This window comes from Haemaphysalis longicornis, unplaced genomic scaffold (genome assembly GCF_048455015.1).
Source record: "Haemaphysalis longicornis isolate Haplotype H1 unplaced genomic scaffold, Haemaphysalis longicornis Haplotype H1 scaffold_1, whole genome shotgun sequence".
NCBI classification, from domain to species: Eukaryota; Metazoa; Arthropoda; class Arachnida; order Ixodida; family Ixodidae; genus Haemaphysalis; species Haemaphysalis longicornis.
Genome location: NW_027526203.1, coordinates 97,607,642 through 97,633,263, shown reverse-complemented (window position 1 = coordinate 97,633,263; position 25,622 = coordinate 97,607,642). Strand labels below are relative to the sequence as shown.

General features: G+C 48.1%; 1 long non-coding RNA gene across 1 annotated transcript in view; it reads left to right on the top strand.

Annotated features, from left to right (window-relative positions):
* The first annotated feature begins 1,299 nt into the window (after positions 1 to 1,299).
* LOC144165058 (uncharacterized) overlaps positions 1,300 to 25,622 on the top strand; it is a 36,090-nt gene continuing 11,767 nt past the window's right edge. Inside the window, exons 1-2 of the long non-coding RNA XR_013321329.1 lie at positions 1,300 to 1,401; positions 7,924 to 8,106. This is a non-coding gene — a long non-coding RNA (uncharacterized LOC144165058). The remainder of the gene's footprint in view (positions 1,402 to 7,923; positions 8,107 to 25,622) is intronic.

The window sequence follows — 25,622 nt, the reverse complement described above, 5'->3', positions numbered from 1 at the left end:
AGCAGTCATATATATGTAAATAAAAGCACAGCAGTGATGGTTTGCCTCAAACATTGTTGATGCTTTCTTTTTCCTGAACAACGTTGACAAGTACAAGTTGTGTTTCCAGATTTAGTGGTTCGCAAACGTTTTTCCTATATAAACCTTTCGTTCAAGTGCTGCTTTAAAGGGACAAACAACAGATTTTTGTCGAGTATATGTTCTGTATCACAAATGAAAGGGCATTCCTGACGGAACCTTAACGAGAAACGGTTTTGCTAATAACGCCCTAGAACTTTTTACATCGAAATTTTTAAGATCTGCGAGCCGTACGTGCCCTCCGAAAAACCATGCTGGAAACCATGACATACAGTAGCGCGGCAGCATACTTTCGTCTGTGTGCGAGATGAAAAGCGATGAAAAGCTGAAAGATGAAAAGCTAAAAAAAAGTGCGAATCGCAGGTTTTCTTATTTGTTGGTGTTTTTTTTTTTAATTCACTAGTCTATTTTTCACGAGGCCGCCATTTGTTGGGAAAGACGATAGGTAGAATCTGTCTTCACGTTGTCGAGGTCGGCAATTTTTTTTAAGGTGCCGTTGGCGTATTTGGAAAGTGAAATGGAATATTTCGGCAGAAGAAACGCCTCTGACTCAGGCAGAATCGTCAAAACTCCTTCGCTGGGTCTGTTTATTACTGAACACTGCGGTTGATTCTGGGCATGGATGCTCAGTTAGCCACACTGAGAGCAACCCGACGGCGGCGGGCGGTGCGTCTTAAAAATTTTCAATATAATGCTTAAAAATACATATACCATTTAAACACATACAAATACTTGTGTTCAAAGGTTTTCAATAAGTCAATACAGGTTTCAGCAGTCACAGTAGTTGCTAGGTTGCAGGACACGTGACCGGGTCATATTTTAGTGTGAAGTTTCCACACTATAAACCTCCACCCTTCCGATTTCAGAAAGTTTGGTGACGAATTAAAATTATTTCCGCCAGTTTTCTTATAAATTGCTTGGGGTTAGCGGGCTCTGTAAAACGCTGGCTTTCAATTGTGATATAGAACATATACTCGACAAAAATCAGTTGTCTGTCCCTTTAAGTTTTTCCCTGAAAGCTGGATCGAGGGACAAACAGACAGGCATATAGCATCAGAGAGAGCCCAAAAGTTTATGGTTTAAGTAGCCCAAGAAATGCTATCGAATTAAAAAAAGATGGCAGTCATGGCGAGCGGCGCACATGATTTTGGCGCGGGCCACGCCGAGCTTCGCCCTCCTGAAGCTGCGTCACACAGCAGCCCAGCTAGCTAGCTTTAACGAGCAGCGATCTGCGCGGCGCACCGCAAGAAATCTGCGAATGTGTTCGGGCAGATAACACGGGCTCACGCTCTGAAGCTCACGCTCTCTCAGGAAATCTGCCATGTAAGTTCTTAATCTTTCGCACTCCTCTCTCGTTAGGTTCTAGAGCACCTTTGTATCAAATTTGAACCTCCTACCACCAATAGGTTTAGAGATATAAACGTTTTCTTTTCGTAGGCGCGGGGGCGGCCGTGTATGTTGAGTCACTGGCAAGCAAAACGAACCTAGCTAACTCCCGCGACAGGTGACCCTTTAAAAGCCATACTCGCGTTATCGCGTGGCTTTTCCAATAGTTTAACAAGTTAAATCAGCTCGCTAAGCGCATTTCTGGCAAAGTTACAGCCAATAGCCGAAACGTAAACAAACCACAGTCGCCGCAGTCATAATCGGGATAGCCGCTGGTGCAAATAGCGGAATAAGCAAGTAATCAACCCGGCGGGACCTTTCAACAAATAAAATAGTTTAAACAACGCTTCCGGTTCGTCGGACAGGCAACTAGAAACAAGGAAGGGCCGAATAACAACAGCGCTCTTCTAAACGCGATGTAAACAAACGCAGTAACTACAAGCCTAACCTGCCGAGCCGGCGGGGTTAAATTTGAAATAAAAAAGAAAAATACTAGCTAGACAGGGGTGAAAGATTGTTCGACAATCTACAAAAGACCTTCCACTGCAGTGAACACTAAGTTACGACGGTGAACAACTCTAAATACGTTCAGCGCTGTCACAACCGCCTTACCCATACTGACCTAGGAGCACGGACGGGGTTCGCGGTTACCCAGGCAACGTCTCCAAAATTTGCATAACTCGATAACCCCTCGGTGCAAAAATACGTACAACCACTTGCTGTGACCGCCCAGCAAGGGCTACCGAGATATGTAATCGGATTTTATGTAGCAAATTACGGAAATACAGTTTCTGACCCCCTATTGCGGTCCCAAGGCTTCCACCCATATGAGAGCACAGGGTTGCCTAACATTCGCTCCACTTAGCCAAAAGGCCACCGTTGTTCCGATAAGCAGTTTGTCGGCCTAGAATAGTGTTCAAATGGCGAGGAAGGACGCTTGAGCGGCCATTTTGGCCGGCCGAGCTTCAAACTAGCCATTTATCGTAGCTATACCCTTAAGCCCAGCGCTGGCTCCCTTTTCCAAACAGCCAGGCGTCAGTGGATCTCTCATCAGAAAGCTAGCACCTGAGCTTGTTGTTCCTTCAGAACCGTGCGTAGACACAAAAAACAAAACAAGAAACGCTGGCTCAATATCACTGCAGGCATGCTCGGCAGCGTCGTCCGCGGGGAGCTTTTCTCGCTTTCTCTCCCTTTTTTTTCTCGCTTTGGGCTATACCCATGCAGGTATGCAGTGCTGCCGGCTGCGGAAGTAACGATCATCCCGAATGCCCGAGAGGCTACACTAGAAAGGTTCAACCATGCTACGAAGGCTCACCAGGGACACAAACAGCCCTCCCTCACCAGGGAAGGACCTGGCCACCCTGGTGTAGTAGACGGCCGCCACACTGAACTCTCGGCTCTCGGTCCCCAGCAGCTGCAAAGCACCTGTCCACTGCGGTGCTCAGAACAATTATAAAGTAGAGGGTGCTTAGAATCTGTGGGTCCAGACAGGCTGCCATTGCAACTTGACCCACCCGCCGCGGTGGCTCAGTGGCTAAGGCGTTGCGCTGCTGAGCACGAGGTCGCGGGTTCGATTCCCGGCCGCGGCGGCCGCTTTTCTGATGGAGGCGAAAAGCAAAAACGCCCGTGTGTACGAGATTTCGGCGCACGTTAAAGATCCCCAGGTGGTCAAAATTAATCCGGAGCCCTCCACTACGGCGCGCCTCATCGCCTGCGTTGCGTCGGCGCGTTAAAACCCTACAATCAAATCAATCATTGGAACTTGACCCTGGCAACGTTGAACGCACGCACTCTGTCTACCGAGGGAAGCTTAGCTGTACTACTAGAGGAGCTCTCAGACATCAAGTGGGATATTATTTGGTTAAGTGAAGTTAGAAGGACGGGAGAAGGCTTCATAGAGCTCACTAGCGTAGATAATCTGTGCTACACAGGACCCCAAGATAAGAAAAAACAAGGGGTGCGATTTTTTATACACAGAGAAATAGCAGGAAACGTGGAGGAGCTTTTTAGCATTAGCGAGTCATTCGCGGCTGTCGTGATCAAGCTAAACAAGCAATACTGGTTAAAGATAATACAGGCCTATGCGCGAACAACCAGCTACGATGATGAAAGCGTATACAACTTCTACGGGGATGGGGAATCAGCACTGAAGAAGGCAACAACAGTGGTTTACGATCGTGATGGGATAGTTTAAGTCAAAGGTCGATAAGAAGCAAATAGGAAAAAGGTCAGTGGGAAACTTCGGAATAGACTATCGCAACAGTCGAGGAGATATACTGGTGGGATTTGCAAAGAGAAATAACCTGAGGTTGATGATCACATTCCTTTACAAACGAAAGAATAGGAAATGGACATGTAGAAGCCCTGAAATTACAACAATAAAAGGAATTGACTCCAGTTTAAGTGAAACCCAGGTATTGTGAAAGACCTAAAGGTTCTCAGTAAGATTCCGAGCAGTGATAATAGGATGATTAGATGCAAGCTAAGGCTGATCTCCAAAACGGAAGGTGGAATATCGTGATAACTAACAAACCCCGCATGGTGGCAGTCAGAGCCAGATCGCAGGAGTTTAAAATAACTCTTCAAAACAAATTCGCCCTTCTGGAAGAACACAACTTGGTCAGTGTAGACAGGCTAAATGAGAACCTAAAATCGGCAGCAGCTGTGGGAGAAGCAACATGTTGGGAGCAGACTGATAAACTAATTTAAAAACGAAGGAACTAATTGGAAAACGTAAGACCCTGAAAGTGTCAAGCTGTCGAAACTGATTAAGAGATGCAAAACAAACCACATTCGCGCATAAAACATGGCAGTCATCGAGGAAACGCTGCAAATAGGGGGAAGCTTGAAAGCAACGAAGAGAAAGCTAGCCATCGGCAAAGACAGGATGTACGCACTCAGAGACGAGCAGGGTAACATAATGCACAACATCGACGAGATAATAAAGCCAGCAGAACGATTCAACACCAGGCTGTATGCCAGCGACGTTATACTAGGAGATATTGCTGAGAGAAGAATTTTTAACTTGCGATGTTCTACTAGTAACGAAAGAGGAGGTAAGAAAGGCTCTCAAGGTCATGAAAAAAAGGAAAAGCTGCCGTAGACGACGGCATAACCGTAGATCTTTTCAAGGAGGGAGGAGATATTGTTCTGGAAAAACTCGCTGTGCTATTTTCGGAATGCTTGAAGCCGCAAAAAGTGGCCATAGCCTCGAAAAACGCCAACATTATTATCGTTCATAAGAAGCGAGGTCCCAAGGGCCTCAGGAATTACAGACCCATCAGCCTACTCTCCGTTGTGTACAAGCTTTTTACCAAAGTTAGTTAGCCGCATAGGTGACAGTCCAACAACCCAGAGAACAGGCTGGGTTTAGGAAAGGGCACTCAACTATGGATCACAGTCCTGCTGTCAATCAACTGATAGAAAAATCCGCATAATACACTGAACCCCTTTACATAGCATTTATAGACTATGAGAAAGCATTTGATTCCATGCTCACCGCAGCCGTGCTGGAAGCCCTAAAAGACCAGCGAATAGAGGATACCTCTATAAGACTTTTGAAATGCATATGTAAAGAATGCACGGTCACGATAACCCCCAGAAGCAAAGCGATAAAATTCCAATCCGGAAGGGAGTGAGACAGGGGGATACCATCTAGCCAAAACTATTCACAGCATGTCTGGAGGGGGTGTTTAGAAAGCGTGACTAAGAAAACATAGGACTAAGGATAAGTGGGGATGCTTGAGCCATTTGAGGTTTGCGGACGACATAGTAGAGCCAAGTGAGAGTGGAGAACACCTACAAACAATACTTGAGGAAGTACAGTCAGAAAGGATGGCCGTGGGGCCGTGGAGCTAAAAATAAAGACGAATAAATCTAAAAAAATGAGGAATAAGCATGCCAAAAACGTCCTCTTTAGCTTAGGAAATGAAACAGTATAAGAAGTAAAAGAATAAAACTACCTCGGACATATGGTTAGACCTCGACAGACCACGAAAGAGAAATCCGGAGCAGAATAAGTACGGCCTCGGGAGCATTGGGCGAGCCCTCTCAAGTAAGGAAAAGTAAGGTAAAGAAAAATGTAGAACCAGTGCATGCTGCTGGTTATGAGGTATGGAGCTGAAACTTTGCGCCTTACTGAACAACTAGAAAGTAAACTTAGGTCGGCTCAACGGGCCAAGGAACGAATAATGTTAGGATTAACGATCAGGGACAGGAAACGAGCTAATCGAAGAACAAAGTAAAATTGAGGATATCATAGTTCAAAAAAAGAAAAAGAAATTGACTCGGGCAGGCCATGTAGTCAGGCGAACCGACAACTTGCGGACAATTGGGATAACAGAGGGGATACCAAGAGATGGGTGTAGGAGGAGGGCAAGGCCAGCAATCCGTTTGAGGGAGGGACGAAGTAGGGAAATTCGGAGGTAAACGTGGACCTGATCAGCGGAGGACAGGGGCAGTTGGAGATCAGTGGGAGAGGCCTTCTCCACCCGCCGTGGTGGCTCAGTGGCTAAGGCGTCGTGCTGTTGAGCACAAGGACTTCCCGGCGATTCCCAGCCGCGGCGGCCGCTTTTTCGGTGGAGGCGAAAAGCAAAAACGCCCGTGTGTACGAGATATCGGCGCGCGTTACAGATCCCCAGGTGGTTAAAATTAATCCGAAGCCCTCCACTGCTGCACGCCTCATCGCCTGCGTTGCGTCGGCACGTTAACACCTACCATCAATCAATCAGAGGCCATTGCCCTGAAGTGGATCTGAGTAGGCTGATGGTGGTGATGACGCTCTGAAGCCTATCAAAGTGTGACATATACACAGTCTAGTTATTGCGCATCGGTATATCGGACAACGCTTCATAAGGCAGAATTTTTTTTTTGCGTGATATTTCGTCATTGGCCCAGCAGAACTATCTGTTGCTTTCTTCAGTATACTTTGAGACGATATCTCAGAGCAAGTTCGAAATAAATCCGGTCTTCATTGCACAAAGTTTTGTTGAAGAAATGCGACTGTAGGTGTCTTTCTAAGAATGGGCAGCGAAATTCATGATATTCGAGGAATGCTCAAAGCTTCTCCAATGACTTGGTAGTATATGGAAAGAAAATTGGTTACCTGAAATGGAAGAAAAATTTCGGCAGTAAACGTAAAAAAAAACAATGCCTTAAAAAGAAAAAAAAGCCAAGTTCCATCCCTACTTGTGGTTGGTCATTGTGGGGTGAAACATACCAAAGGGACTAACCAAGAAAAAGTGCACAAGAAGAGAAACATATTTATGTAAGAACACACAACCTTATTTAAAAGATCAGCTGTTCGTGGCTAGGATGAGGTAAATGCGCCGAATGTCTGGCGCTTTACGTTTGCATTTATTTATCTCGATCGTAGATGTGGCGACGACGTTTCTCGCTTCCGACGGCGCGTGTCGACGAGCGGCGTGCGGCACCACCGCTCACCACCCGTTTGAATTTGGCGCCGCGGCGTCCTGGAAGCAGACGACGCGCCTCCGCTGCTATAGCTACGGGGCGCATGCGCAGAGAGCAGTGGAAGTGCGAAACATCCACCTCGCGAGGGGCACGATCAAATGCAGAGCATTTCCGGGGGCGCACGGCGTTAAGTAGTTTGCGTTACGTTAATGTTGTTGCACTTGTGGCAACTGCTGACGAGAGAGCGCTCGTCAGCTGTAATTTGAATGGGTCAACGATATAAGGCGCGTTCGTAGGGTCCTATTCTGTGTCGGCTTTGTGGCGCAGTGGCTAGAGCACCATGTACATTGCGTTCCGCCCGCAGGGTCGAGGGATCGAAACCTGGCGCCGGATAGTATTTTCTTTTATATAGTGTGGGGGGAGGGGTGCGGACTACGACTACGGACGTCAACGCGGGTGACATCGTGAGTTACTGAAATGCTCTGCATTTAAAAAAACTCCCACCTCCCCTTGCGGGAACCCCTGTGTAGATGCGACACATAGGTGGTTCACGTTGCAGCGTTGGACAGCGGAGGAAAGGCGCTGGAACGATGGAGCGGAGCGGCGCAGGCACCGCGTTTTATAGCGCGCATAACGGTGAGGGGACGCGCCGGCGCTAGTGCGTCTGCCGCGGCTATGACGCAACACAATCCACTTTAATCCAATCCAAATTCAATCCAATCCAAGCCAAGCCAAGCCAAGCCAATCGAATCCAATCCAATGCCCCTCGCGAGGTAGTGTTCGCTATCGGAGAGGAGAGGGGGTGAGCGGCGGAGAGCGCAGCTCGCGCGGCGAGGAGAATGGGGGAGGGGCGGACGCCGACGACAACGCCGGCGACGCCGGATGCAGAGACAAGGCGAGTGAATGAGATGCAGTCGCATCTAAAAAGAGCGATGTCTTTTTTTAGTCTGTAAAGTAAACGTGTTCCCAAATGTAAAAGCCCACGTCAAGGAAGGAGTCCCTGGTTTGATTTTCCCTCCTCGGTTTATTTTCTTCGCTCACTTGCAGCGCCTGCCCACGTGGGGCGCCTGGTTGCACCAGCGGGTGCCACGAGCGTCCCGTGCTTTCCCGTAGCCGGCTGCCTCCGCTGCCGGGATCTACCACGCCTGCTGTTGCCGGCGCATCCTTGACCCGCGCTCGTGCATTGCGGGAAATCGCCTTCAGCCGCTAGGTTCCGACGCCAAGTGACAGGTGAGTGAGAGTACCCGCCTAGCGCGAACACACAGTCGCCGAAGGCCGTGTTTCAGCAACTCAGCTTTTTGGCGTCAGACGCGGTACGCAGGGTTTTGATTGATTGATTGTGGGGTTTCACGAGGCGACGGTTCACAGGCGATGAGGAGCGCCGTAGGGGAGGGCTCCGGGTTTATTTTTACCACGTGGGGATCTTTGACGTGCGCCGGAATCTCGAACACAGGGGCGTTTTTGCTTTTCGCCTCTATCAGAAAAGCGGCCGCCGCGGCCGGGAATTGAACCCCCGACCTCGTGCTCAGCAGCGCAACGCCGTAGCCACTGAGCCACCGCTGCTTTTTTTTTTTTTTTTTTTTTTTTTTATTACTGAGCCACCGCTGCGAGTGGTTCGCAGGTTTTCGAGGTGACAGCGGCTATTAGCAGACTTGCACCATTGTTGTGTTAAACGTACCATTTTCCGTTTGAGCAGAATCCTAAAAGCACCCGCCGCGGTGGCTCAGTGGCTAAGGCGTTGCGCTGCTGAGCACGAGGTCGCGGGTTCGACTCCCGGCCGCGGCGGCCGCTTTTCTGATGGAGACGAAAAGCAAAAACGCCCGTTTGCACGAGATTTCCGCGCATGCTAAAGATCCCCAGATGGTCAAAATTAATCCGGAGCCCTCCACTACGGCGCGCCTCATCGCCTGCGTTGCGTCGGCGCGTTAACACCTACAATCAATCAGAATCCTAAAAGCGCTTGTTCTAATCTAGTACCAGCAGTTTGCCATGCCCTTTATCGAGTGCCGTTTAATATATGACACTTATCTTGATGAATCCCGCCAGTTCGTATCGTACTGCCAGTTGTTCTTTCTTTTCTTTCGTCCCTTTCCGTATGCAACGTTCAGGCTGGGAGCTTTCATTGTGAACAATTGGTTACCAAAGCTGTAGTTCAAATGCGGGGGCACGAGAACTATTCACCTAACCTTGTGTGAAGCCGTGCTTAATTGTCAGAATGCGCACATTCGCCGTAAATGTAAACAGCACCGAATATAATCGCTCTTTTTTGTACTTTATGGCTCTTCTAATCGCACATTGAAGGCCGTTGCTTAAAAAATTTCAATTCTGAACTTGAATTTATGGTCCGATGCGCTAACTTCTGAAGACATTTTCTGCGGGATATTTTAGTGTTTGTTTTTTACACGCTTTAGTCAAGAGAGGCGATGAACCAAAAATACATAGTTTTCATGAAGTTCCCCATATGTTATTCCACTTCCTGTATTATTGACACTGATATTCGTAGCGGATCGTTTGTTTCGTCGAATGAGAACGATGCTCTGTAGCGCGCATATAACGTAGTACCTCTTTTGGGTGATGAGTTTGGTCATGTTTGCCTGTCTATTGTTTGTACTTCCGGAACGGGGGATAAATGTAGCTGCTTCTCGGCCATTTTGCCATGTCCGCGGTTTTCTCCGCGTCTTTGAAACGGTGAGCCGTTTTTTTGTTTAATTCTCATGTTTCGAAACGGAACAATAAACAGGGAAAACCCGAGCCCGTACCCAGGGACCTTGTGGCTGGGGAGGCAGTCACAAATTATCGCCGACTACCCCGGCGAAGCTACGGCAAACATAATAAAACATTTATGGAGTAGGATTCTAACCATAATTGTGGTACATTAAACGCCAGGACACACGTCATTTTTATCAAATGTGCTTACCATTTGTTATCAAGAATGGAGAATCCATTAGCTATAAAAACTACTGAGCAGTTCTTAAAGGAGCACTGACACGAAAAGTTTGTGTTACACTTTTATTGCTTTTATCGATGCTTAATGGTCTGGCGAACCTGAAACAGCACTTCAAATACTTCAGCGCGCGATAGTTAATTACATTGAACGGCCTGAAAATCGTTTGTTTCAAATTCCCGCGCTTTCATCCCGAACGGCGCAAATGACAGCCTCCCGGTTTGACCTCACCGCTTTGTGCGGACGTCACCGGCGCCCGCTGGAGAGGGTGTTGCGCCCGCTCGCCGCTCGTGGGGCCGCGCGCGTGAAGTGACGTCCCGAGTTTTTGACGAGCGCTGTTGCGTCACTTCTTTTTCCTCTCCTGGAGTGATGTCACGCTGATGTCCATTTGCTGAGTGCCGCTCTGCGCGCTGCTCCGTCGGCGCGATAAATGCGATCCAATTGAACTATGTTCTTCGCGTCGCAGGCCGCTCATATTTCAGCCAGGGTATTCTGTTGAGTGAAGGAAGCGAACTGTGCAATAATATTAACGCCGAAAATTGGTGTCAGTGCTCCTTTAAAGGGGGGGTCCGTGGGGACATTTCAGGGATCCGTGAAGCCCTCCACGAAGCCCTCCCCCAATTGATTTCTGTTACCCGCCGCAGTGGCTCAGTGGCTGAGGCGTTGTGCTGCTGAGCCCCAAGACGCTAGTTCGATTCCCCCCGGCCGCGGCGGCCGCTTTTCTGGTGGAGGCGAGAAGCAAAAACGCCCGTCTGTACGAAATGTGGGCGCACATTAAAGGTCCCCAAGGTGGTAAAAATTATTCCGGAGCCCTCCACTACAGCGCGCCTCATCGCCTGCATTGCGTCGGCGCATTCAACCCTATAATCGATCAATCAATCAATCAATTGTTCTCTGTTTCTGCCAAACCGTGCTGGCGATGCGAGAAGGTGACTTGACTGCATGACATGTACACCCTTTGTAAAAATTTTGTGCGCCAATCCTAAGCCTTCTTGACCACAAAGAATTCGAAGAATCTGCTTTACATTTATATGTGACAAAAATATTTTAACACAGTAAGAAAGAAAGGTGTTTTCTCTACCTTTCCTACATAAAAAATGTCAGCCTCAGCCTCGCTCGGGACGTAAGCTCGTACATTAAATTTTGTGGCAGCCTGCGCGTTTCCGGCTTGGCCCACAAAATTTTGACAAGGACTGTACGTACGTTTAATATTTCTGAGTAGCACATGTTTTAATGTCGGCTGTCTGCACAACACGGAAGCTGTGGAAAAAAACCTGACACAGAAAGTGCAGCATACAGGTCACATTTAGCTGCAAGACCTATGTTTGGCAGCGTGAATGTCCGACACGAGATACAGCCGCCCGTGAAATGGTTAAACACTACCCAGATCAACATAGTTCATAGGGTGGTCCGCCATCTCCTTTGCTAGGTCAAAGGGCCACCGGCGCACTCATGGTTGAGAACCAATTGTAGGAGTGTGCCTGTCTCTCCCAAGCAGCCCAGCTCGCCCTTTCGTCCCTTCCATTTTTTTTTGTCGCCCATACATGGTGCTAAAAAAGAAGCCCAAAGAGGAGGTGTACGCACAGACCGCTTTCTTTGCCTCATGAGTATTCCGCAATTGATGCTGAACTTCGCCGGCTAAAACAGAGAAAAAGCGTGGATCAGCCATGCTATGTTTGTTTTTAATTAAGAGACTGAAAGCGAAGATTATTTACCCTTAATTATCTGACCTTGTAGCAGCACTGATAAGGCAGACGCACACAATTAGAGCACTGGAGAAACGCGGTTCACGAGACACCGTCTCACCTGAGCACGCAGAGGCGCGCACGGGGATTTCGGGATTCGGGCGCGAACACGCGTCCATCCCGAGTTTTGCATTCGCACCGCTGACAGGAAACAAACTTACGAGCACAGGCACCTGGCTCAGTGCCCTTTCATGCGGACTCAGATGATAAGTGGGAGCATGAAAACGGTGCTCCGAATGTTTCGCCGAGCTCATTTTATATATCATCTCAGAGCGGGCCCCATGTTGGCACAACATTCCCGCGCTGGCTTTCGTGCAGGATTCGTTTTTTAGCCTGCACATATTTACCGTGTGCACTCCATATCGTCAGCTTGTTTTTAGGCCTTTTTTCAGTGCGTAAGCATTACTAACTCCTCCATATCGAGTTCGATGTTCTGCGTGAAGCTTACCGTACTTATGCAAATGTTGTAGTGTTCTGTTTATAGTCCAACTGCGGACGCGATTGCGCCATAACAACAAGAATAGGCTTAAAACTTTGTAGGAATGTGAAGGCGAAAGCTGAATTGGAGGTTCTGTTGATCTCCGGTAGAACATTTTTTTGTGCTTCAATGTAGCTCCTGTAGGGCGTCTTCCGCAGCTTCATTCATATCCGCTTCCTCGCGCCGGCAGTTGTGACGTACGACGAGCGGCATTTCGAGCGGCTCTAGCCTCTTTCACCGTAGCGTACTTTCTCTCTTCCCTGCCCACGAGTACGACATGGTGCGTCGTCACCCATATAGAAATGTGAAATGAAGTTCCGAGCACCCGCGGCAAAGTATACAGGGCGCGCCGAGAGCGTTCTACGGTGCGGAACCCTGCTCTGGCGGTGGCTTCTCTCTTTCCAGGTGCATGCTCTGTAGGCCTTTCTCGGCGTGTGCTATGATTTTCTTTGCCATTTTGTGTACCTCACAACCGTTTTCTGTATCACGCGTTCCATAAAACATAAGGTATTCGCCCTCACAACTACTGGGAAAATGCGGGTTAGTTTGTTACTGATCGCACTGTACAGAATGGTAGCATTGGACGGTAAAAATATTTTTAAAGACCATAGCGTTTCTTGGCTATCAAAGCGCCATGTTTGGTCTGTCTGTCCGTCTGTTGATTGAGCGCGCACGTCAAAAGACGAATCACTTTTTCAACGAGAAGTTTGTGTACCCAAAACCGTTTCAAATTACAAAAAGCAACGTCATGTTCACTTTATGCGGCACCGAGAAAATCTGAGGGGTGGTTTATAACCGACCGAAGGAACGCTTTTTTTTTTAGCTAAGAAGGCACTTTGTATTGCTTTTTACAACAGAAAAATAAAGAAAAAACAACGACTTCAAACGCAGAAAGGCAAGTTGCGCGCACTTTAACCGGAAGGTGCGCAGTGCGAGCGCGGGAAAATTAAGATGGATTGAGGAAATCGCTATTGCATAAACCGTGGGAGAAGCGTGAGGGAGGGCAAGAGTTTGAGGGGTCGCAGTGGGACAGAGGAGAGCGTGTTACGTTGCAACGGTGGAAGTATACTTCCGCGCTTCGGCAACGGTGCGAGCAGGCGCGCGGTCATTTTTTTACTGAAAGTTGGACAAAGCAGTTGCTAGGTCGTTCTCATTACAGAGTACTCATTCTCGCCCGTCCCTCTATCGTTCCCCACCAACAGCTAACATATAGTCCATGCTGTTCGTGTAGTGGAGAGGATTTTCTCTGAAAGGGAGAGTATTGTTCTGAACGACACAAACAGTGTCGCTTAATCTCATTTTAGAAATCCACCATAAATGGCGAAATAGGGGTTATGAAGTTAAGGCGCCAAAAAACGAACACTTCAAGGGGATGTTTTTGTCTTTAAAGAGCCACGTAAAAGCCGAAAGTGGATCCGTTCCGTCTTCACGGAAGCGCGGAGGAGCGACTCCGGCATGCCTGGCTGGTGGCTTTCCCACATAATGTTTGACCCCAAGATGCCTTGCGGCCGCGCGACTGAACTTTTTACTCCGCTATAGGGAGGAACTCGGTCGTGATCCCCGCTGGTTTCACTGTGTTCGCACTGCATGCACTGTGCTGCAGGCATAAAATATGATAGCGGTCGTACCAACCAGCACCGACCGTCACCGATCAATTGCAGTGGTACCGATCGGTACCTACACAACGCTATATGAAAACAAACGCCCACAACTAAATCCCACTGATAACACACTCGTCAGCTCGACTACCATATTATATTTAGGGCATTTACGTTCCTCAATTCTTTCAGAACCTCTCTAGCGTGCTCCGGCCTCCGGTCATCGCGCTAATCATGATGATGGTTTGATTTTATTGGCGCAAGGCCGACATTGGCAAAGAGCGCCAAACACAAAGTTATTTGATGAGGAGAGAACACGAAATAAAATCAGTTAAAAGACTATGAGCACGGCTGGTGTAAAGGGTCAGGGTGAATAACAAGAGTGGTTAAAAGATAAATAAGGTGGCTGGTGTATAGGACCAGGGGTAAAACTATGAGTGGTATGAGATGAGTTGTAAAAAGTGAACTTCTGATAGGAACTTAAACGTGCGCTGAACAGAAAACATGGCATCGTCTCCTAAGAAGTATGACGGGTGTGGTGGAATATGTCATGTGTGTAGTTGTGGGAAGTGTTTGCGTCGTGTAATATCGAGTGCCTTACATTGTATGAGGATGTGGATCACGGTTAGGGCCTCTCCGCACCTGCTGCACAGAGGTCTTGGAGATCGTGTGAGCAGGTGGGAGTGTGTTATATGAGTGTGGCCTATCCGTAACTTAGCAAGGGCAACTTCAGTGTGTCTGTTGTGTGTGTCAGTCGTGTATGGTCCCAAGAGTGGCTTTATTATGTGTAGTTTGTTGTCTGTCTGTTGATTCCAGAGTGCTTGCCATGTTTCGCGAAGGTGTTGTCTGATGTGTGGTTTGAGGTCAGTGTAGGGTACTGTTGCTATGTCCGGTGTATTTGTATGTGCAGCAGCAGCAGCCATCTGATCAGCGGTGTCATTTCCCGCAATCCCAGAGTGGCCTGGAACCCAACACATGATCACCTCGAGATTTAATGCATACGCTGACATAATGGTTTTATACACTACATTAAGAACATGGTTTTTAGAAGACTTGTTGGATGACAATGCATGTACAACACTCAGTGAATCTGTGAAAATAATAGACTTGGGTATTTCATCTTGCACTATGTGATTTAAAACAAGCAAAACTCCGTGGGCTTCCGCCGTAAAAATGCTGGTCTTCGAGTTCAGGGTCTTAGAGACTCTAAAATCGGGTCCGTGCGCCGCACACGACACAGTAAGGGCAGTTTTTGATGCGTCACTGTAAAACTCTGCACATTCATACTTAGACTGCAGGGACAAGAAGTGCTGCAGAATAGCAGTTTCTGGTACCCTGGTTTTATCAATTTTCACGAAGGACAAGTCACAACACACAGGTTGAAGCTGCCAGGGTGGTAAGACATCAGTAAAAGAAGATGTGTAGATGTCTAAAAAGGAGATGTCGAAATTTGAAGCTTCCTGTCTCACTCTGAGTGAGAATGGCAAAGGAACAGACGGGCGATTTACAAACAGTGGCGATGTCGATGTATCATTAAAAACAGGTTTAAAAGGATGTTTATTCAAAGATGAAATTTTAAAAGCGTAGAGAAAGTCCACATACGTTCGTTGGTACTCAAGGCACCACTTATTACATTCAACATATAGACTCTGGGCCGGACTAGTCCGGAAGGCACCCGACGCAAGGCGCAGACCCAAATGGAGTCTGCGATCAAGACTTTTTAGGGTTGTTTTCGATGCCGACCCATACACGACACTGCCGTAGTCTAATCGAGACCCGGTAAATACCCGGAGAAGCAGTTCTTTGTCTGCACCATAGGATTGGTGGGAGAGGACCTTGAGAATGTTTAGTGTTTTGAGGCATTTATGTTTAAGTGCTTTGATGTGTGGAATGAACGTGAGCTTTTCGTCAAATATGACACCTAAAAACTTGTGCTCCCGTTTAACAGGAATAGGTGCACGGTTAAGCGTAATCTCAGGGTCCGCGTTAATCCCGCGCTTGCGGGAAAACACAACACAAGTACTCTTGGCCGGGTTCAGTTTAAACCCGTTGAGGTCCGCCCAGCCAGCAAGTTTCTTAACACCGAGCTGTACTTGACGTTCGCATATTGACAGGTTACAGGATTTCAAGGTTTAAGGTTTAAGGTTTATTCAATAAATGTTTGATTTACAAAATGCGTTATTGAGGTTAGTACAGAAGGAGGTCCCGAAGTAAAAACTGTCAGGGGGACCTCCTGGCTCAAAATTCACACAAGACAAAGTTAATATAATGGCAGAACGGAATGCACACGAAGTAATAAAAACCATTAGCATGTCAGGGTCAGGCGAAGAAAATCAATTCTTTAAATAACATTTGATATTTTTGCGAGAGTTTGAGACAAAGATTAGGAAGTATACAATACTACACGAATAAACAAGCAATGCAAATCAAAATGTATATTCAGGTAGCGAACATCAAGAAATCAGGATTAGGTGATAGTACAATAACCCATAAATATCTAAGCAATCATTGGTATAAAAAACGCCAAAAATCCGAAGTTAAATTCGGAAAGAAGTATACAACAAAAGATAAAAGGCACACAGAAAAAACAATTTTAAGAATCACCTAAGTACATTTCGAGTAGGTATGTTTTCAGACACTTGGAAAAAGTATGTTGAGAAGGCGATGATTTAATTGATAAAGGCAAAGAATTCCAGAGTGCTATGGCTGAAAAAAGGGCAGTTTGCTTACCGTAGTTGGTGTTAGCTTTCGGCAGTAATAAGTTATGTTGTTCAGAGAACCGGGTAATATTTGTATTAGTAAGGGAAGATGTGGCGAAAGCACCAGCAACGACACTGTTTTGGCGGGCACGGTAAATTAGGAGACCTAATGTCAGCTGCAAAGAACATGTCAGAGGTAGGACCTTCAGGCTATCATAAATGCCTGTAGCCGAGGCCCTGAAGTGGCTGAAAGTTAATGCACAAACTGCTTGATTTTGTAGACGTTGTAGGCAAGACAAATGGGTGAAGTATGTATTGCCCCATGACGACAAACAGTAAGTGAGATGACTATGAATAAATGCGTGATACAGTGACCGAAGAATATGTGGCTGGAAGTAATGCCGTGTTCTAATTAATATACGTATCCCGAATGCTAATTTCTTTGTAACTGATTTAATGTGTGCATGAAATTTTAACTGCGAATCAAGCACAACACCAAGAAATGACGCAGTGCAGGATGCAGGAATAGCCAGATCGCCAAGTTTTATTTGCGGGGTGGTGAAAAGCCGTTTGTTATGGGTGTGGAAAATCATAAAATTAGTTTTGGTAGGATTCATGCGCAGACAGTTGTTTTCGCACCATGAGATGATGTTTTGCAAATCCGAGTTCAGTTTTAATATTAGATTGTTTAGGTCTTTATCGTGCGCAAATATCGTGGTATCGTCTGCGTAAAGAATACAGTGCGAAGTTTTGAGGCAAGTCGGGAGGTCATTAATGTATATTAGGAAAAGAAGCGGTCCTAGAATAGATCCCTGGGGAACGCCTTGATTAATATTAATGGGGCAGGAAAACGCGTCAGAAATTTTGACAACCTGTGTTCTATCAGACAAATAACTGCGAATAAGTGTTAAAGCTGGCCCCCGTATTCCAATTGATTCAAGTTTTGCAAAAAGTATTAAGTGGTTTATTGTATCAAACGCCTTCGTGAAATCTATGAAAACTGCCCCGCACCAAGACCCGTTATCAATAAACTTTTTAATTGCATCGGTGAATTCTATTAGGGCAAGTTCTGTTGAGTAATTTTGGCGGAAGCCGAATTGTTGTGGTGTTAGAATTTGAAATTTATTGAGGTAGTTCATTAGGCGGATTACAATAAGTTTTTCAATTAGCTTGCTAAAAAACGATTTAAAAGATATTTGCATATCGTCTACATAGATGGAACAGGAAATGGTCGGCGGCAATGCCTTTCGGAGGGAGTTCATCTTAACTATAAACAACGTGCAGCTTAGAACTCCCCCTTGCGGCACACCATTTTCCTGCAAATATACATTGGAAAGTGCACTGCCAACCGTCACTCGAAATGTTCGTTCGGCCAAATAACTACAAAGAGTGTTCATCATGTTGCCAGAGACACCAAATGACTTAAGATCCCTGAGGATGCCGTAGCGCCAGGCTGTATCATAAGCTTTTTCAATATCGAAAAATACAGTAAGGCAGAACTGGTTATGGACAAATGCATCTTTTATGTAGGATTCCAGTGCAACAAGTTGATCATTGGTAGATCGCCCCACCCTGAAGCCTGCCTGGCAGCCCTCGAGAAGACCGTTGTACTCCAGAAAGTACACGAGCCTACGGTTTATCATCTTCTCGAGGAGCTTACACAGGCAGCTTGTCAGGGCGATGGGACGATAATTTGCGGGAGGGGAAGGGTCCTTCCCCTCCTTCAGAAAGGCCACAACTATGGCCTCCTTCCAAGAGCTTGGAAGCTACCCCGAAAGCCATATTCTGTTGTAGAGGTGTAGGAGGGTCTCAAGAGTGTCTGCGTGTAGGTGTTGTATTATGGTGTATGTAATGCTGTCTGCCCCTGGAGCTGAGGGCTTACAAGAGGAAAGAGCAACCTTCAGCTCATGAAGTGTGAATTCATAGTTGTAAGCAGAATTCGACTTGTTCTTGTCTCGTAAGGGCTTCTTTTCTGCAGATGTTTTGTGTTGCATGAAAGTATTAGTGTAGTGTGCTGAGCTGGACACGTGTTGGAAGTGTTGTGCGAGTGTGTTAGCCTGGTCTTCCAGTGTGTCCCCTGTTGTACTAACCAGGGGCAGCCTGTGTGTCTGTTGTCCTTTTATTTTTCGTATTTGTGTCCAGACTTTGTGTGTATCAGTGTATGAAGTGATGGAAGTGAGGAAGGTGCGCCAACTCTCTCTTTTCGCCTCACGACGCACTCGCTTCCCAAAAGCCTTTGCCCGTTTAAAAGAAATGAGGTTATCTGACGTGGGGTACCGGCGAAGGACATCCCACGCCTTGTTCTGGGCCTAACGCGCCCGCCTACAGTCCTCGTTCCACCAGGGCCTCCTTGGGCTGCGGGACCTACTGGAGGCCTGGGGAATGGACTTTTCGGCGGCGTCGAGGATGTGCGCCGTGACGAGTTGGGCGGCTTCCTCAACATGTAGGTGTTTTATGGATGTGTGGTGTAGTTGAGATGTTTGTGTGAATGTGCTCCAGTTTGCTTTTGATTCATTAAAACTTTTATGGGAAGATGGACTGCTCGGGCCTATACCTATATACGTTAATGAAGTGGGGAAATGGTCACTACCATATGGGTCTGTGCCCACACCCCACTCAAGACATGGAAAGAGAACTGCGGAACCAATAGCCAAGTCAAGATGCGAGTATGTATTGTGTCCTAAGTTATGGTATGTAGGCTGTTTTTTGTTGAAAAGGCATGCTCCGGACGATGTAAGAAACTTCTCTATCAGGCGATCTCGGGCATCCGTTCTGGAGGAGCCCCAAAGAGAGTTGTGCGCATTAAGGTCGCCTGTTAGTATGTATGGTTCGGGCAGCTGGTCAACCAGTGCCTCGATATCAGAGCTCAGAAGTGCAAAATCTGAAGAGATGTAAATGGAGCATACCGTTATCAACCTATTAAATATTATCGTACGTATTGCTACAGCCTCAAGGACAGTGTTCAGACTGACAGGGTGGCAGGCTAAGCATTTGCGGGCGACAATTGCCACACCTCCTGAAGAGTGTGTGCAGCCAACCCTGTCCTTTCTGAATACCATGTACCTATTTAAGAAATTTGTTTGTTTAGAATTGAGGTGGGTTTCCTGGAGACACATGATACTTGGCTGACTGGCATGCAGAATCTCATACACATCGTCAAGATTTTTAAGGAGGCCTCTGCAGTTAAATTGGATGATGTTTTCTGTTCCCATTATTTAAATTTAAGAATAACTGGAGCGTGTGTGTGTGTTTGTTCATGTGTCGTCTTTCGGTGCTGTTATTCTAGGATTTTTAGGCTTTTCTGTCGGCTTGGACATCGGAGGCCGCTCCTTGCGCTGCGTTGCAGGCAGGAACGGCGTGACATCCATCTCCTCGTCGGATGCCAAAAGGGGGCCCGGCGGACCAGGCCCCCCGGACTTGGCCCCCTTTCGGGAGACCTTCGTTTGAGCCGCCACCGCCGAGGGCGTCCGGTGCACCAGAGGTGGCACGGGAGGTGCGGTGGCGGTGGGAGCCGATGCGGGGCCCTCGGTGTCCATCCGGTCGGCACCCTCCAACGCACTGGAGGACGGGGAGGCAGAGGCGGGAGCGGCACCGGTCCCCACAGAAGAGGTTGTCACCACAACCGCTGCTGCCTCAGCAAGCGGCTTGGCAACGGATTGGGATGCCTGAGGCACCCCAGGGGGGGGCGGAGGAGGGACCAGGTCAGACTCGCTGAACTGGGTCCCTGTGGACACCAGACGCCGCTCCGCCCCCCGGCGAACTGCGTCGGCGTACCTCCCTAGAGGGAAAGAGGCGAACCTCTTCCGCGCCTCTGGGAAGGTGATGTTCTCTGTTACTTTGACATTGATTATTTTCTTTTCTTGTTGGAATTTCTCACATTTGCGGTAGTACGCCGCGTGCGATCCCCCGCAGTTAACACAAGTGAAGGTGGTGGAGTTGCAGTTATCTGTCGGGTGGTCCTGTGCGACGCATTTGGCACAGGTCGTTTTGCCGCGGCAAGAGTTCGTACCGTGCCCGAACCGCTGGCATTTGAAGCAGCGGCGCGGGTTTGGTATGTACGGTCGGACTGGACATCGTATGAAGCCTGCATTGACCGACTCGGGGAGCGTTGAGCAGTCAAATGTCAAGATCAAGTGTTTTGTACGGATTTCGGTGTCATTTCGACGCATGATTATCCTTCGCACTGCTGTCACACCCTGATCTCGAAGGCCATCGAGCAGATCTGTCTCTGTTTCGTTCATCAGGTCAGGATCGGAGATGACGCCCTGGGAACTGTTCAGCGTGCGGTGGGGTGTGATCTTTATGTCTGTATCTACCATGCGGGTTGTTTGAGGAGGTTGATAGATTGCTGCCTGTTGTTAATTTCGATCAGGATTTCCCCTGTTCTGAGTTTCTTGGCTTTGTAGGATTTCCCTACAATGCCCTCAAGGAACTTGGAGATGAGAAAAACAGACTGTGCAGTGACGGGCTTTGACTTGTCAAGAGATTCCATTATTAGAAAGCGGGAAAAATTGTCAGGTTTTGGAAATGTCAACTCTGTCAAGGGAGGAAAGGAGACTTCGGTGCGGCCCCTTTTCGGGGGCCGATCACGTTTTTGGGGGGGTTTTGAACTATCCATATACCATATACCATAGGAAAAAGCAGGGGACGGGGGTACTTTCTTCGCTCGGTTTACCCTGATGCCGAGAGAGGTCCCGGAGCTCCCTGCCTGGTAAACAGACAGGGAGCCCATCCGCCGGAGCTTGACCTGGGCTCCGACGGCCACCGTTCGTGGTTTCTAACCCTCCACCTATAAACACATCGCCAAGGTTGGATCCAGCTTATGTTTGGGGGCTCGGGGTCCGCGGTGGCGCCAATACCGTCACCAAGATTGCTCAAGGTGCTCCGTGCGGGGATCGCGCTAATCAACTTGCTGGCGTTGCTGGCTACAAATAACGATTTGCGCTACTACTACTACTACTCAAGTTCGGCTTTGCGTTGATGAGTTCTTGTTTGTGTGTTTCTGAAGCTCCGTCTGTCCACAAGTGAAATTTCATAGGAATGTCCACCTGAATATTCTCTCAATCAACTGAAACGAGGACATTTTGTGTGTAGCACGTATCCTTTTTTTTATGAAAGCAGAGTGTTTTTGCAAGCTAAAGAAGCACTGACGACACTATATTCAACGGTTGCAGCTCTCTAAAATGGGATGCCGCTTCCTCAAGGTGTTCCCTCGAGGTGGCCGAACGAACCGTAAAGTTATGTACGACAACCCGCCCAAGTGGAATACCTGCGATGAAAACCATGGGTATCTTAAGATATCGTCTTTCACCACTTCTTGCGTACTGAAGCTTCAGGAAATTCGTGAAAATCTTTGCCATGTCTTGCACAGTGATGCGCAACAATAAACCATAAAAAAAATCCGATTTAAACTGAACTCGAGCCCATACCATATGAGCATGCGTCCCATGGAGAATCGACACATAGCAAACGCAATGACTCGAGAAACAGAATGAAATAATAACTATGGCATGCCAGGCAGGTACGCGCTGAGGTCGGATGGCACAGAAAAAAGACGTTAAGTTCGTTTAGCGTTTTAAAATTCTCTGCAACGATACCGCTCCTGTGAGCTGCATTTCATGCTTCCTATTAAACAAGAAAATTTAGTACACGAGGATGAGCAGGCCGTTATCTACAAAATCAGCAAAAAATCCAATTTTACGCGTCTACCGCACCGAAGCTGTGCCTAGGCTGTAAAGCGCGACGTAGTGAAGGGCTACGGATTAATTTAAACCACCCGGTATTCTTTAACGTGCACCGAAGTACGGACACAGGCGTTTTTGCTTTTCGCCTCCATCAGAAAAACGCCCGCCGCGGCCATTATCGAACGCACGTCTTTGGGAGCACAACGCATTGCCTCTGAGACTACGCAGCTAGTCGGGCCTTGGGCATAGCTTTATCTTTCATCCCGACAAGGCAAAAAACTTGCTCACTGACAGTCTTATTGACAGTCTAGTCTTATTCACGGAGTTCAATAGGTCTGCGAATGAGATTCAGTCTAGTGCATTTTCTCGAAAGCCCACAGGCTAGGCCACAAAGCGGTCTTATTGAACACTAAGCGACCGCGGGTACCTAGACGCGCACAGGACGGGCCACTAGGGAAATGCGGGGGCTGCGCTTCAAAACTGCTTGTTACAGCCGCGGGCGTTGGGCAAGTGTTTATTTTGAACGGTGAAAGAATAAATTCAAGAAACGATCACCAGCAGGCGCCGTATTTGGGTCCTGTCACAAATTCGTTACAATGACCCGCCATCCTTGGTAGGCCAAATCACGCGGCCGGACCGCCGGGCCTCGGTTGCCCGGCCGCGTAGACGAAGTCATAAACAAAAATCGTCTGCTACGAAACGTGGGCTCGAGAAAACTGCTGGGTTGACTCGAAAAGCGTCCAAGTTCTCTTACGTTGTCGCAACACGAGTCATGCTTTCCGTCTCGCCATGAAATATAGGCAGCTCCGAATTGGCTTCGGGTTCATCATCGTAGACTCGGATGCAACGAGCACTCCAGCGGCTCACCGCGCCGGGAACGGCAATACGATTGCAATAACCCGCTGCATAGCCGGAAGCTCGCTTACCGAGAGCTGCTGCCGCAAAGAATCGCGCTGTAGAATACAGCCGAATGTTCATATCATCCAGGCTTTTACAAGCAAAACATGCAAATTGCTCGAGCAGATGAGCAATCAAAGCACAAACCCAAAAACTCGAGCTCCCTAACCGCCACTTTCGAATGCACTGAAGCACTCAAGGAAAGACACGCAGTTTAGCATTCAAAACGCGATTTTATTTAACGCTCGTTGGCAGCAGTATTGCAGGCTGTTAACGTTTTGCTGTTCTGTATACCTTTATGACCCTGCAGCTGCATTATGAACACCTATTTCTTGTTTCTCGGTTAATTGGCATTATTTAAAAAAAAAAAATTTTCCGGTCGTTTTCGTGCCGCGTTTTTGTAGCCACTGCGCCGACAGCCGACATGGTAGATCATCCCACATTCCCTCCGCGCGGTCGGCTGCCCAATCCTTGCTCGGGACAAATACCGGGCCGCAGACGATCAGTTCTCTCCATCTTTGCTCGACGTGAGGGAGAAAAGAAGCCGCGCTACCCGGAAAAAACAAGCACACGCCCATTGCGCGAGGCAAAAGTTTAAAACGGTGATTGTCTGCAGCCGTCAAAGTAGGTGGGCCCCGCGGCTTCCAGCGGCGGCGTTCTCCGACCTTTTCCACCCACTCTCCCGACGGCATTTTCAACGGGGTCGCCGAACAGGCATTTGTTCGGAGCTGACGATCGGGCGGCCGCCGCTCGGCATCGTTCGTCCCTTCTACGGCCTCTTGGCCGACTCGGACAAATTCTGGGAACTGCCCGAGCTCCGACGTGATAACGAGCCAGGCGAGGATGAAACAAATGGAGTAACTCTTCAGGAATGGGTCCGTCAGCTCCAAACAGACCTAAACGATACAACCAAAGTCATAGACACGTCCCCGAAGCACCCTGATGTAGACCGGCACTTGATGCACCTCTGGGATGCCCGCAACAGCCTGGAAAAACGATGGAGAAGGCAAAAACATAACAGAAAGCTCAGGCAGCGAATAGCCGCAATAACAGCAAAAGCAGAAAATTACGCAATGGAACTGACCAGAAATATTTGGAAAAACTTCTGCGATCACATGCAGGGATCCCTCGGCATGGCTAAAACGTGGGCGCTGCTTAGAACCCTTATTGATCCCAATCAAACAAAAGCAACGATCAGCAAAACTCTTCAAAAGATTCTGAGACAGACACCCGGGGACGAAGCAGCCATTATCGAGGGGCTAAGGATCAGCTACTTAGGGGTTGGCGCCACTCTGTCCTACAAAGACTATCCACGCGCGGAGACCATGGAATTAGACAGGGACATAACAGAGCAAGAAGTCAGAGCGGCACTCCACCGGATAACAAGAAACACTGCGCCGGGGGCAGACGGCATACAATATCATCTTCTAAAAAATCTCGACGACAGGTCAATACAGGAACTAACCGCCTATTATCAATACCACTGGCAGGAGGGAACGCTACCGCAAGAGTGGCGCCACGCCGATATAACCATGATACTGAAACCGGGCAAACTACCGTCCCTAAAACAACTGCGGCCCATCTCCCTCACGTCGTGTGTGGGAAAGTTACTTGAGTCTATCGTCTTAGCCAGACTGCAACCATAACTAGACGAACACGCGCCACTGCCGCACACAATGTTTGGGTTTAGACCGGGGTTATCCACACAGGATGTACTAATACAAATTAAAGAAGAAGTTATTGATCGAATTAACAGTACACAAACGAAAGCCATACTAGCTTTAGATCTTAAGGGCGCTTTCGACAATGTGGCCCACGATCTTATACTCGAGAACCTCGCAGGAACCAAGTGTGGCCGAAGAACGTACAACTACGTAAGAGCATTCCTCAAAGATCGCACAGCAACAATAGGGGTGGGGAACATTCGCTCAGACACCATCCCTCTTGCAGGAAAAGGCACGCCACAGCCACAGGGGTCAGTTCTTTCACCAATGCTGTTTCACTTAGCAATGAGCGACTGCCCCCCCCCCCCTTCTAGATGCCATTCCCGGAACCAGACACGCGCTGTACGCGGATGACATTGCCATATGGGCCACCAGCGGCTCTGATGGAGAAATACAAGACGCGTTACAGGAAGGAGCAAACACCACCCAACAGTATGCAAGGGCAGGGGTACTAACCTGCAGCCCACAAAAATCATAACTGCTCATAGTCAGAAAAGGCCGCCGGAAAACCGACCCACCGCCCGAAATTACGGTCACTGTCGAGGGCGAGCCAGTTAACAGAGTAGGCAGGATACGGTTGCTAGGGCTGCATGTGCAAACGAACGCGAAGGCCAGGTACACCTTGGGACTACTGAAAAAAACAAATTAATCAAATAATCCACATGATCCGAAGGATAACCAACCGCCGCCACGGCCTTAAAGGAGCACTGACACCAATTTTCGGCGTTAATATTATTGCACAGTTCGCTGCCTTCACTCAACAGAATACCCTGGCTGAAATATGAGCGGCCTGCGACGTGAAGAACATAGTTCAATTGGGTCTCATTTATCGCGCCGACGGAGCAGCGCGCAGAGCGGCACTCAGTAAATGGACATCAGCGTGACATCACCCCGTGAAGCCAAAAGAAGTGACGCGACAGCGCTCGTCAAAAACTCGTAACGTCACTTCACACGCGCGGCCCCACGAGCGGCGAGCG